General features: G+C 47.5%; 1 long non-coding RNA gene across 1 annotated transcript in view; it reads right to left on the bottom strand.

Annotated features, from left to right (window-relative positions):
* The window catches only part of LOC307194938, a 280,712-nt gene extending 271,894 nt beyond the window's left edge, over positions 1 to 8,818 (bottom strand). The window contains exon 1 of the long non-coding RNA XR_013830667.1: positions 8,391 to 8,818. This is a non-coding gene — a long non-coding RNA (uncharacterized lncRNA). The remainder of the gene's footprint in view (positions 1 to 8,390) is intronic.
* Between the last annotated feature and the right edge of the window lie 4,160 nt (positions 8,819 to 12,978).

The following is a 12,978-nucleotide window of genomic DNA, read 5'->3' as shown; positions in this document are numbered from 1 at the left end:
GAGCAGTGGCAGTTTCTATTAGAAATGTTAATTACTTTCCTGGGTAATTAGACTCACTGTGTACTGCAAGCACCTGACCCTCCTTTCATAACAGCAGAGATGGGAGGGAGGGAAAAAACTGGTTGGGGGGTGAGGAGGGGAGGTGGGAGGGGAAAGGAGAGTGTTTATAAATGCTGAGAAAAGCAAAATCATCCAAATTAGTTGAATGGAAAATGAAGTTACAGAGGCCGCGAGGGAAAGGCTGGGAGGACAGGAAATCTACTAGGAGGGGCTTTTGAACACGGGGTGGGGTGTGGGGGGGGCGGCATCTGTCATGAAGATGGAAACAGTGGCAAACTCCTCTCGAAATAATGGGTCTTCAGAGAGATTCCCGCTGTTACAGAGGAGGCTACTAAGGTGCCAGGCTGCTCAGAGATTTCCCGAGGTCACACAGCAGGTAGAGGCAGGGCTGGACCAGAGCCTGGTGAATATTTCCTCCTTCCTTCCTTCAAGCATTCACTGGCTACATAAGAAGGGCTACGTTGGCACCTGGAGAACAGAACTGACACAGTTCTGGTTCTCAAGGAGTTTCAGGTCTGGGGGTGTAGACAGGTAATGGCAACATTGTTGTGAAGGAAGCATGTAGGAGGCTGTGATGAAGAATAATTGGGCCAGAGGCCCTCAGTGTAGGTGGAGTAGTCAGGGAGGGCTTCCCTGGGGAAGTGGCTTTTTCCCTGAGACCTGAAGGTTGGGAAGAGTCCTGCTATTTGGAGAGTTGGGGGTGAATGAGTGTATTAATTGGTGTTGTGGGTTGAATAGTGTCCCCCCCACCCCACCAAAGTCATGTCTACCCAGAACCCCAGAATATGACCTTATTGGAAATAAAGGTCTTTACAGATATGATTGGTTAAGATGAGGTCTTACTGGATCAGGGTGCGCCCTAAATCCAGTGATTAGTGGCTTTATAAGAAGAGGAAAATTGGGCACAGACACACAGGGAAGAGGTCCCGTGATGACAGAGGCAGAGATCAGAGTGAGGCAGCTGCAAGGCAAGGAGCACCGAGGACTGCCAGCCACCACAGAAGCTGCAAGAGGCAGGAAGGATTGCCCGCCCCCCACAAGGGGCTTCAGAAGGAGCAGGGCCACGCTGAGACCTTGGTTTCAGACCTCTAGCCTCCAGAACCGAGAGAATAAACTTCTGCTATTTGAAGCCACCCCGTTTGTGGTACTTTGCTACAGCATCCCTAGCAAACTAATGTACCTGGATCTCTGACATCACAGACTAAATTCCCAAAATAAGATAGGAGGAGGTCATCATGGGAGCCCTGGGTGAGGAGTCCAGCTTTCCTGCAAACCTGCCTTGTTACTCTGGGCAAGTCACTCCCCACTTTGAGCTTTTATCTAAGTCAGGAAGAACTTGGGGTTCCCAACCCAAGTTGGCTGGGAACAAGCTGAATCAGCATCGCCTTGGGGAGGTCGGTTTAGTATGCAGATCCCTGGGCCCATTCTCCCCACCTCCCCACCCTGAAACCAGCATCTCTGGTAAGGCTCTGGAATCTGTATTTCTAACAAACTCCCCCGGAGAGGGAGCCTGATATATCACCAACTCCTTGGAATCTCTGGATTCCAACACCTACCCTAAGGGTCCTTCTAGAGCAGTTTGTGCATTGCGCTAAGGACTGTCCACTCGCCATGAGCCACGCCTGCCCGTCCGTGCTGACTTAACACACTGCTGGTGTCTGTGAGAAAACCCAGGCATCCAAGATGCCAGCAGGTGCTTGCGCCAAAGGAGAGAGGCAAGCTTGGTCCTCAGAGTCATTAAAGAAGCTGTTTACAGAGCCCTGCTCCTCTTTTAATTTGTTTGTCTTTTCTTTTGTGTCATTGAATCTCAGCCACGGGACTCAGCCGAGCCTTGGCAGGGAGGGCGGAAAACCATCAATACCCAGGAGTTACTGACAGTCGTTTCCAAGGCGAGAGGCTCTGTGGGCAGACAGCAGAAAGGCTTGAATCCTGCCAGGCTTCAGAAGCAAGGCCATGTGGCGCAGGGGAGGGCACATGAACTTTCCCAATGAGACAAATCAAGTTCAAATTCCAGCTCGGCCACGAGCCAGCTGTGTGACCTGGGGCAAATTTCTAAACCTCTCTGTTCCTCAAATTCCTAATCTGTGAATCCAAGGGTAACATACACACCTGGCAGCGTTGCTGGGAGAATTATAACAAGCCCATGGAGGACCCAACGAATTGTGGGTGCCTAGTAAACTATAAATTATTATTATCATCATTATTACTATTATTATTGAACAGTAGAAGCCTTGTCCTGGAGAATGCCAGGTGATTTAGCAGGGGATGGTACACAACTGCTAGAGCTGGAAGAGGTTATGAAAAGAGCCCGGGATTTGGAATCAGAATTTCTAAATTTGAATTTCAGTTCTGCTGTATTTCCTCTGCGGCCCTGAGAAAGTCACTTAAACTCTCTGAACACCAATGTCCTCATCTCCCAAGTGGAGCCCAGAATCCCCATCCTCCCCACCTCTCCTTGTGACAATCAAATGAGACAACATTTGTGAAACTGGGTAAACTCCCAATCTTTTGACAAGTCCAAAAAAGAGATTACTATTATCCAGCCCACTGGTTCGTAAGCCTGGCTGCCCACTGAAATCCCCCAAGGAGCTTCTAAAAAACTACCAGTGTCCACACCTCTGCCCAGACCAAATGAACAGTGGTGTCCAGGTCTGGGGTCTCAGCAAGGCCGGCAGCCACTAGAAAGCCATGGATCTGGCCCAAAGCCGCCTTTCTGCAGAGGAGGAAGCAAGTCCTCCCCACTTTTACACAGCAGGTTATTAACCCTAGCGTGGGGTCTTGCCCACTTTTACACAGCAGGTTATTAACCCTCTGGAGTGTCCCTCACTCCACCCTGCCCTCTGTCAGCATAAAATCCCACCAGACACATTCTCAGGGGCCCATCAGAAAGGATTCTTTGTGGGACTTCCTTGGTGGTCCAGTGGTTAAGACTCCCGCGCTTCCACTGCAGGGGGCGTGGGTTCAATCCCTGGTCCTGGAATTAAGATCCCACATGCTGCACGGTGCGGCCCAAAACAAAAGAAAAAGCAAGGATTCTTTGTGTTGAATAGTGTCTAGGAATCTAAGGCGCACGTAGCCGGCATTCTCCAGGAGAGCTCTGCCCAGAAGCTCCTCAGCAGAGGGCACTGACCCAGCAGTGGTGTCCTGTTCCTGCGCCATCGAGAGAGGCTGGGACTTTCCTGCAGGTGTCCTGCTGGGGACAGGGGCAAGGTGAACAAGCCTCAGCATCAAACCCGCCTGTCCCAAGTCCCCCGCTGCCACTGACTAGCTGTGTGTACACCATCAGGCAGGCGGAATAAATGAGAATTTTGCTGTTTAAACACAGAGTTTCCCTGCCAGGCGGACTCTGGTTCCTGCACCTTAGAAATGCTTCCTTCAACCCTGGGGTTCAGCGCAGCCCTTTGGATGAATCAGCCCTTTGTGGGCAGGCTCTTTCATCTATAACAGAGAAGATGGGGAGTTAAAGAAGAAGGCTAGGGTGCCAGGAGAAGGCCAGGGAGCAGAGGCAGCGAGGCCTCGGTCTCTGAAAGGCTGTGTAGGGAGGAGGCCCCAGGAGCAGAATTAGGTTGCTAGGAGAAAGGCCCAGGAACGAGATTCAATCCAACAGAAAGAACTTTGTCAGAGTAAGTTGTGAAACAAAGGAGCCAGATGCCTGGTGAGGTAGTAAGCTCCCCATCACACCAGAATTATGTCTGTGGACGTTGCCCAGCCACTGGTAAGGATGGACATGTGAACTCCAAGGGCCCTTCCATGCTCAGATTCTATGTGTTGATGACCCTGGAGTCCCAGTGACCAGATTTGCAAGAAAAGAGTCAGGCAGACGTTCCAGTCCTCACTTCATCACTTGTTAGTTGTGTGACCTTGAGCAAGTTATTTGATCTAAGGCCGTTCCCTCATCTGCAATACAACAATCATCACATCCATTTTGAATGACGGGCGAGAATTGAACAGTGTACAGTACACAGAGCACTTGAATGGGCCTTGTACACAGTCGAGTCTGAAACAGCAAAGCACCCCAGCCGCCCTAATCGCGTTCACGACCCTCCCAGCAGTTCCTAGGTCTTCCAGGAGATGTGCTGATTAAGCAGATTAGTGCACAAAACCAACCGTCACTCACATCCTTGGATGGCCAGGATTAAATGCGGTCGCAGTCCCTTCCCATTAAACTCATGCCTCGCAAAGCCCAGGCTGTTTCACAGGGAGAGAGGGCTTAAAGGCCATGCCTAAAAGGAAGCTGCTACTGAGAGGAGAGAAAAAACTAGGCCTAAAGGATCTTGAAGAATGCAGGCGTGGTGCTGGAGCTGAAAACCCACATCTCTGAGTGCGGGTCTGCACTGCTGGGCAGGAAGGCAAGTTCCTTCCTCGGTGCAGGTGCGAGAGCCAGACATTCCAATCCCCAGGGCGCCAGCTGGCTGCCTCCTCCACCGCCTCCCGCTGACCCCGGGCCCACCCTAAAGATGGGAGGTGAGCATCCATCTACTGGACAAAGGCCAGCCAGGGCCAGAGTGACACCACATGCCCTACCTTCTATGTGTGTGGTGTAAGCAGGGGCTTCCCACTAGGATTTGAGGGGACCACAGCATATTCCCACCTTGGTCTCCACAAAGCGTCTCCCCTATTAATTTATCACCCAGGCTTGGAGCTTACGACTTTTCAGCTTTTAAAGTACCTTTACTTCTGTTTCCTAAAACTGCATTCCCAGCCGTCAGGAAATCAAAGAAGAAAATGGTCCAAATCATTTCCAACAACTAAGAATTCCTAGTTGGCTTGGAAATCATCTCTGGGTTAAGCCACCTGCCCTGAGCTCCTCTAGAAATGAATTTTAGAGCCAGCAATAGCACAGTAATAATGCTTTTTCATGTGTATTTGTTCTCAATAGTAACTTTGTGCTTAAAACCACCATGATTTATTACTTCTGCAATTCTGGGGTCAACTGAGTTCTGCTGGGAGGTTCTTCTGCTTTACGTGGAGGAGCTGAGGTCTCTCTGTATTCAGTAGGAGCTTAGCTGGGAGCGATGCTGAGCTGAGCGTCACTCTCATCGCCCTCATCCTCCAGGGCTCTGTCCACGTGGCCTCCCATCACATACTAGCCTAACCAAGTTTCTTTCACAGTACAATGGCTGCCTTCCCAGAGTGAGGGTCTGAGAGGAGAAACCCCAGCGTGCACGTATGTGTCAATCCTTTAACTCGATTATGCTCGCTGATGGCCCATTGGCCTAAACAAGTCACAAGGACACAGGCTACACAGGGCATGAACACTAGGAAGTGAGGCCACGTGGGGAGCCACCAGTATGAAATCTACCACAATTAACTTACTTGATGATAAGCCCCTGAAAGACAGCTCGTCTACCCCATGCACTCTTGTATCCCCAGTCCTAGGAGACTGGTGAATACATCTGATCCTGCAAGCACCCTGAGATACAGTTAAATCAAAAAGATGATCTCTGTTTGCAGACAGCTGTGAGAGCCTGCAGTCATGCAGCTAGTTAGGGGCTGGTGCCCAGGACATCAAGCCCAAGCCTTTCCTCTCCACTATTCCTGCTAATCTTGTCATAAAAACTTTTTTCTGCCAGCCCCTCCTTACCCTGTATGTCTCTTCTCTCCAAACTTCCTGGTGACATGGTTAATTATTTATAAATGAACATTTAAATGCACCAGAATATGTGTTATTTAAAGGAAGCCTGTGGTGACTGATAGAGTAATGAAAATAATCATTTATTCCACAAGCATTTATCGGGGCTCAGTTTGCACCAGGCACTGTGCGGGCAGTGGTGGAGGAACAATGGAGGGATTCGGGGTTAGAAGATGGGGCTGCTGCCCTCAGGGAACTAAATCACTTATGCTTCCAGCAACAGATATTTGTCCGGCACCTCCTGTGTGTCTGACTAAGTACCAGGCAACAGGGGTGAACCCAGCACCATTTCTGCCCTCAAGATGCTCACGGACTGGCCGGGACGCCAGCCAGCACGCATCCCGCATCACGTGGGTGTAATGCGATAGCTGTGTTTGGGAAAGGTCCTCTGAGGGTGGAGAAGGGCCAAACTCTGCCTGGTGGAGAGACAGGGGTCAAAGAAAGCTTCCCAGGGACAGTGACCCACGAACTGTCCCTGGACACTGAAGAAGGTGACACAGTAGACGAGATCCCAGTGAGCCACGCAGGCTGGGACAAGAAGGCACTAAAGATAATCCAAGTCACTAAGTCGGGGACAGAGGGTCTCCTGCATCCTGTGTGCAGAGCCGGTCTCCTAAGATGCACAGCCCAAGGCTGCTCTACCCAGAGGTACCAGCTTGGCCAGAAGGTGCTTCCCTGCCCCATCCTGCAGATCCCGTCAAGGTCATGTGCTTGCAGTCCTTCCCTGCCGACCAGAGTGGTTCCTCCTTTGCTACCACTCCATGTTTATCTCCTTCATGGAGCTTGGCCCTGACATGGCCGACTTGCTCATTATCTGTCACCTCCACTCAAAATAGCTCCATGGGGGTAGGGACTTGGCTACTCTCTGACATCCCTATTAGAATGGAAGCTGCATAGGGACCAGGACTTTGTCTGGCTCATGTGTCAAGCACCTATAGGAATCTCTGGCGCCTAGAATGTGATTAAAGAATGAATGAAGGCAAGGGTCCCTAGCGGGAGGAATGAGAGGCTGGGGAGTAGGGGGGGCACCAGGAGTAAGTCCTAGGAGTCCTATGACTTTAGAACAAGCCCTGTCTGAGTGCCCATATTGCCTCTGTCCCTTACTCAATCACAGACTACTGGAAAGCAATCCCCCTCTTCAGACCCCCCAGATTCATCCCCATTGCCAGGCATCCTTTTCCAGATCAAATTTCAGAACAAGTACAAGGGTTCTATTTTTTTTTTTTTTTTTTTTTTTGCGGTATACGCGGGCCTCTCACTGTTGTGGCCTCTCCCGTTGCGGAGCACAGGCTCCGGACGCGCAGGCTCAGCGGCCATGGTTCACGGGCCCAGCCGCTCCGCGGCATGTGGGATCTTCCCGGACTGGGGCACGAACCCGTGTCCCCTGCATCGGCAGGCGGACTCTCAACCACTGCGCCACCAGGGAAGCCCCAAGGGTTCTATTTTTGACAGGTCTTGAGATTGTGGGGGCAGCCTTATGGGTCCACCAGGGAGGTCAGGCCTGGCAGGAGGCCAGCCAACATCGTATGATCAACATCGTGATGAGGTATGAAATTCAAAGCTCAGCTGTGCTTGGTTGCAGAGAGAGGGCAAGAAGCAAGAGAGATTTCTTATGAACCTTTGTGTTTTCATACATGCTGATCCCTCTTCAGGAAAATCCTTCCCTCCCTTTACATGGTGAATTCTTATCCATCCTTCAAAACCCCACTGAAATATGCCCCCTTCTCTGAAAACAGCTCTGACCCGCACTGCATTAGTCACTCTCTCTTCTGTACTCCCATCAGAGCTGGAACATGATTCTATGAATACTTTATCATTTTTGCTGTTCAATGAGACCTTTCCTAGAGCAGAGATGGCCTGATCTCTCTGTAGCTCCAATGCCCATCACAGAACCTCATACATACTACACCTAATAATACCCACCATTTGGTAAGCACACACTCTCTTTCCAGGCTCTATGCTAAGAGTTTTATGTACATCATTTAACTGAATCCTCACAACAGCCCAGAGAGTTGGATTCTAATAGGATCCCATGTTGCAGGTGAGTAAACTGAATGATGGAAGTAGAATCTACTACATGTCTGATGAGTGTGTCTTATGTAAACGGGAAAATGAGGAAGTGACTGAGTGACAGAATTAAAAAATAAAGTCATTTGTTTTCATTTTAGCTGCCTTTGTCTTCTAGGGAGATGATCCCTGGGACATCCTCTTAGGCTGAAGTGTTCAACATCCAGTCCTTAGAATCCCTGGGTGCCCAGCATGGGAGGAAGGTTGAATAGAAAGTATAGAATAGGGAGACCTTCATGATGGCAGAGGAGTAAGACGTGGAGATCACCTTCCTCCCCACAAATACATCAAAAATACATCTACACGTGGAACAACTCCTACACAACACCTACTGAACGCTGACAGAAGACCTCGGACTTCCCAAAAGGCAAGAAAATCCCCACATACCTGGGTAGGGCAAAAGAAAAAAGAATAAACAGAGACAAAAGAATAGGGACGGGACCTGCACCAATGGGAGGGAGCTGTGAAGGAGGAAAGGTCTCCACACACTAGAAGCCCCTTCGCGGGTGGAGACTGCGGGTGGCGGAGAAGGAAAGCTTCGGAGCCGCGGAGGAGAGCACAGCAACAGGGCTGCGGAAGGCAAAGTGGGGAGAGATTCCCGCACAGAGAATCAGGGCCGACCAGCACTCACCTGCTCGAGAGGCTTGTCTGCTCACCCGCCGGGGCGGGCGGGGCTGGGAGCTGAGGCTCGGGCTTCAGTAGGAGCGCCGGGAGAGGACTGGGGTTGGCGGCGTCAACACAGCCTGCAGGGGGTTAGTGCGCCACGGCTAGCCGGGAGGGAGTCCAGGGAAAAGTCTGTAGCTGCCGAAGAGGCAAGAGACTTTTTCTTCCCTCTTTGTTTCCTGGTGCGCGAGGAGAGGGGATTAAGAGCGCTGCCTGAAGGAGCTCCAGAGACAGGCGCGAGCCGCGGCTGAAAGCGCGGAGGGACCCCAGAGACGGGCATGAGACGCTAAGGCTGTTGCTGCCGCCACCAAGAAGCCTGTGTGCGAGCACAGGTCACTATCCACACCTCCCTTCCGGGGAGCCTTTGCAGCCCGCCACTGTCAGGGTCCCGGGAACCAGGAACAACTCCACGGGGAGAACGCACGCACGGCGCACCTCAGGCTGGTGCAACGTCACGCCGGCCTCTGCCGCCACAGCCCCGCCCTGCACGCAGTGCCCCTCCCCCCCCCCCCCCCCCCCCCCGGCCTGAGTGAGCCAGAGCCCGCGAATCAGCGGCTCCTTTAACCCCGTCCTGTCTGAGCGAAGAACAAACGCCCTCCAGCGACCTACACGCAGAGGCGGGGCCAAATCCAAAGCTGAGCCCCTGGGAGCTGTGAGAACAAAGAAGAGAAAGGGAAATCTCTCCCAGCAGCCTCAGGAGCAGCGGATTAAAGCTCCACAATCAACTTGATATGCCCTGCATCTGTGGAATACCTGAATAGACAACGAGTCATCCCAAATTGAGGAGGTGGATTTTGAGAGCAAGATTTATGATTTTTTCCCCTTTTCCTCTTTTTGTGAGTGTGTATGCTTCTGTGTGAGATTTTGTCTGTATAGCTTTGCTTCCACCATTTGTCCTAGGGTTCTATCTGTGTGGTTTTTTTTTAATTAAAAAAATTTTTTTTCTTAATATTTTTTATTTTAATAACTATATTTTATTTTATCGTACTTTATTTTATTTTACTTTATCTTCTTTCTTTCTTTCCTTCCTTCCCTCCGTCCTTCCTTCCTCCCTCCCTCCCTCCCTCCCTGCCTCCTTTCTTTCTTTCTTTCTACTTCTACTAATTCGTTCTTTCTACTTTTTCTCCCTTTTATTCTGAGCCATGTGAATGAAAGGCTCTTGGTGCTGCAGCCAGGAGTCAGTGCTGTGCCTCTGAGGTGGGAGAGCCAACTTCAGGACACTGGTCCACAAGAGACCTCCAGCTGCACGTAATATCAAACAGCGAAACTCTCCCAGAGATCTCCATCTCAACACCAACACCCAGCTTCACTCAACGACCAGCAAGCTACAGTGCTGGACACCCTAAGCCAAACAACTAGCAAGACAGGAACACAACCCCACCCATTAGCAGAGAGGCTGCCTAAAATCATAATAAGTCCACAGACACCCCAAAACACACCACCAGACGTGGACCTGCCCACCAGAAAGAAAAGATCCACCCTCATCCACCAGAACACAGGCACTAGTCCCCTCCACCAGGAAGCCTACACAACGCACTGAACCAATCTTAGCCACTGGGGACAGACACCAAAAATAAAGGGAACTACGAACCTGCAGCCTGCAAAAAGGAGACCTCCAAACACAGTAAGATAAGCAAAATGAGAAGACAGAAAAACACACAGCAGATGAAGGAGCAAGATAAAAACCCACCACACCTAACAAATGAAGAGGAAATAGGCAGTCTACCTGAAAAAGAATCCAGAATAATGATAGTAAAGATGATCCAAAATCTTGGAAATAGAATAGACAAAATGCAAGAAACATTTAACAAGGACCTAGAAGAACTAAAGAGCAAACAAGCAACGATGAACAACACAATAAATGAAATTAAAAATACTCTCGATGGGATCAATAGCAGAATAACTGAGGCAGAAGAACGGATAAGTGACCTGAAAGAATAGTGGAAATAACTACTGCAGAGCAGAATAAAGAAAAAAGAATGAAAAGAACTGAGGACAGTCTCAGAGACCTCTGGGACAACATTAAACGCACCAATATTCGAATTATAGGGGTTCCAGAAGAAGAAGAGAAAAAGAAAGGGACTGAGAAAATATTTGAAGAGATTATAGTTGAAAACTTCCCTAATATGGGAAAGGAAATGGTTAATCAAGTCAAGGAAGCACAGAGAGTCCCATACAGGATAAATCCAAGGAGAAATACGCCAAGACACATATTAATCGAACTGTCAAAAATTAAATACAAAGAAAACATATTAAAAGCAGCAAGTGAAAAACAACAAATAACACACAAGGTAATCCCCATAAGGTTAACCGCTAACCTTTCAGCGGAAACTCTGCGAGCCAGAAGGGACTGGCAGGACATATTTAAACTGATGGAGAAAAACCTGCAACCAAGATTACTCTACCCAGCAAGGATCTCATTCAGATTTGATGGAGAAATTAAAATCTTTACAGACAAGCAAAAGCTGAGAGAGTTCAGCACCACCAAACCAGCTTTACAACAACTGCTAAAGGAACTTCTCTAGGGAAGAAACACAAGAGAAGGAAAAGACCTACAATAACGAACCCAAAACAATTAAGAAAATGGGAATAGGAATATACATATCAATAATTACCTTAAATGTAAATGGACTAAATGCTCCCACCAAAAGATACAGACTGGCTGAATGGATACAAAGACAAGACCCATATATATGCTGTCTACAAGAGACCCACTTCAGAACTAGAGACACGTACAGACTGAAAGTAAGGGGATAGAAAAAGATATTCCATGCAAATGGAAACCAAAAGAAAGCTGGAGTAGCAATTCTCATATCAGACAAAATAGACTTTAAAATAAAGACTATTAGAAGAGACAAAGAAGGACACTACATAATAATCAAGGGATCGATCCAAGAAGAAGATATAACAATGGTAAATATTTATGCACCCAACATAGGAGCACCTCAATACATAAGGCAAATACTAACAGCCATAAAAGGGGAAATCGACAGTAATACATTCATAGTAGGGGACTTTAACACCCCACTTTCACCAATGAACAGATCATCCAAGATGAAAATAAATAAGGAAACACAACCTTTAAATGATACATTAAACAAGGTGGACTTAATGGATATTTACAGGACATTCCATCCAAAAACAACAGAATACACATTTTTCTCAAGTGCTCATGGAACATTCTACAGGATAGATCATATCTTGGGTCACAAATCAAGCCTTGGTAAATTTAAGAAAATTGAAATCGTATCAAGTATCTTTTCTGACCACAACGCTATGAGACTAGATATCAATTACAGGAAAATATCTGTAAAAAATACAAACACATGGAGGCTAAACAATACACTACTTAATAACGAAGTGATCACTGAAGAAATCAAAAAATACCTAGAAACAAATGACAATGGAGACACAACGACCCAAAACCTATGGGATGCAGCAAAAGCAGTTCTAAGAGGGAATTTTATAGCAATACAATCCTACCTTAAGAAACAGGAAACATCTCGAATAAACAACCTAACCTTGCACCAAAAGGAATTAGAGAAAGAGGAACAAAAAACCCTCAAAGTTAGCAGAAGGAAAAAATTCATAAAAATCAGATCAGAAATAAATGAAAAAGAAATGAAGGAAACAGTAGCAAAGATCAGTAAAACTAAAAGCTGGATCTTTCAGAAGATAAACAAAATTGATAAACAATTAGCCAGACTCATCAAGAAAAAAAAAGGGAGAAGACTCAAATCAATAGAATTAGAAATGAAAAAGGAGAAGTAACAACTGACACTGCAGAAATACAAAAGATCATGAGAGATTACTACAAGCAACTCTATGCCAATAAAATGGACAACCTGGAAGAAATGGACAAATTCTTAGAAATGCACAACCTGCCAAGACTGAATCAGGAAGAAATCGAAAATATGAACAGACCAATCACAAGCACTGAAAAATGAAACTGTGATTAAAAATCTTCCAACAAACAAAAGCCCAGAACTAGATGGCTTCACAGGCGAATTCTATCAAACATTTAGAGAAGAGCTAACACCTATCCTTCTCAAACTCTTCCAAAATATAGCAGAAGGGGAACACTCCCAAACTCATTCTACGAGGCCACCATCACCTTGATACCAAAACCAGACAAGGATGTAATAAAGAAAGAAAACTAGAGGCCAATATCACTGATGAACATAGATGCAAACATCCTCAACAAAATACTAGCAAACAGAATCCAACAGCACATTAAAAGTATTATACACCATGATCAAGTGGGGTTTATTCCAAGAATGCAAGGATTCTTCAATATATGCAAAACAATCAACGTGATAAACCATATTAACAAATTGAAGGTGAAAAACCATATGATCATCTCAATAGATGCAGAGAAAGCTTTCGACAAAATTCAACACCCATTTATGATAAAAACCCTGCAGAAAGTAGGCATAGAGGGAACTTTCCTCAACATAATAAAGGCCATATATGACAAACCCACAGCCAACGTCGTTCTCAATGGTGAAACACTGAAAGCATTTCCACTAAGATCAGGAACAAGACAAGGTTGCCCA

The sequence above is a fragment of the Stenella coeruleoalba genome (assembly GCF_951394435.1).
Source record: "Stenella coeruleoalba genome assembly, chromosome: 11".
Lineage (NCBI taxonomy): Eukaryota > Metazoa > Chordata > Mammalia > Artiodactyla > Delphinidae > Stenella > Stenella coeruleoalba.
Note: the sequence above shows the minus strand (reverse complement) of the source record. Positions and strands in the feature narration are given on the sequence as shown.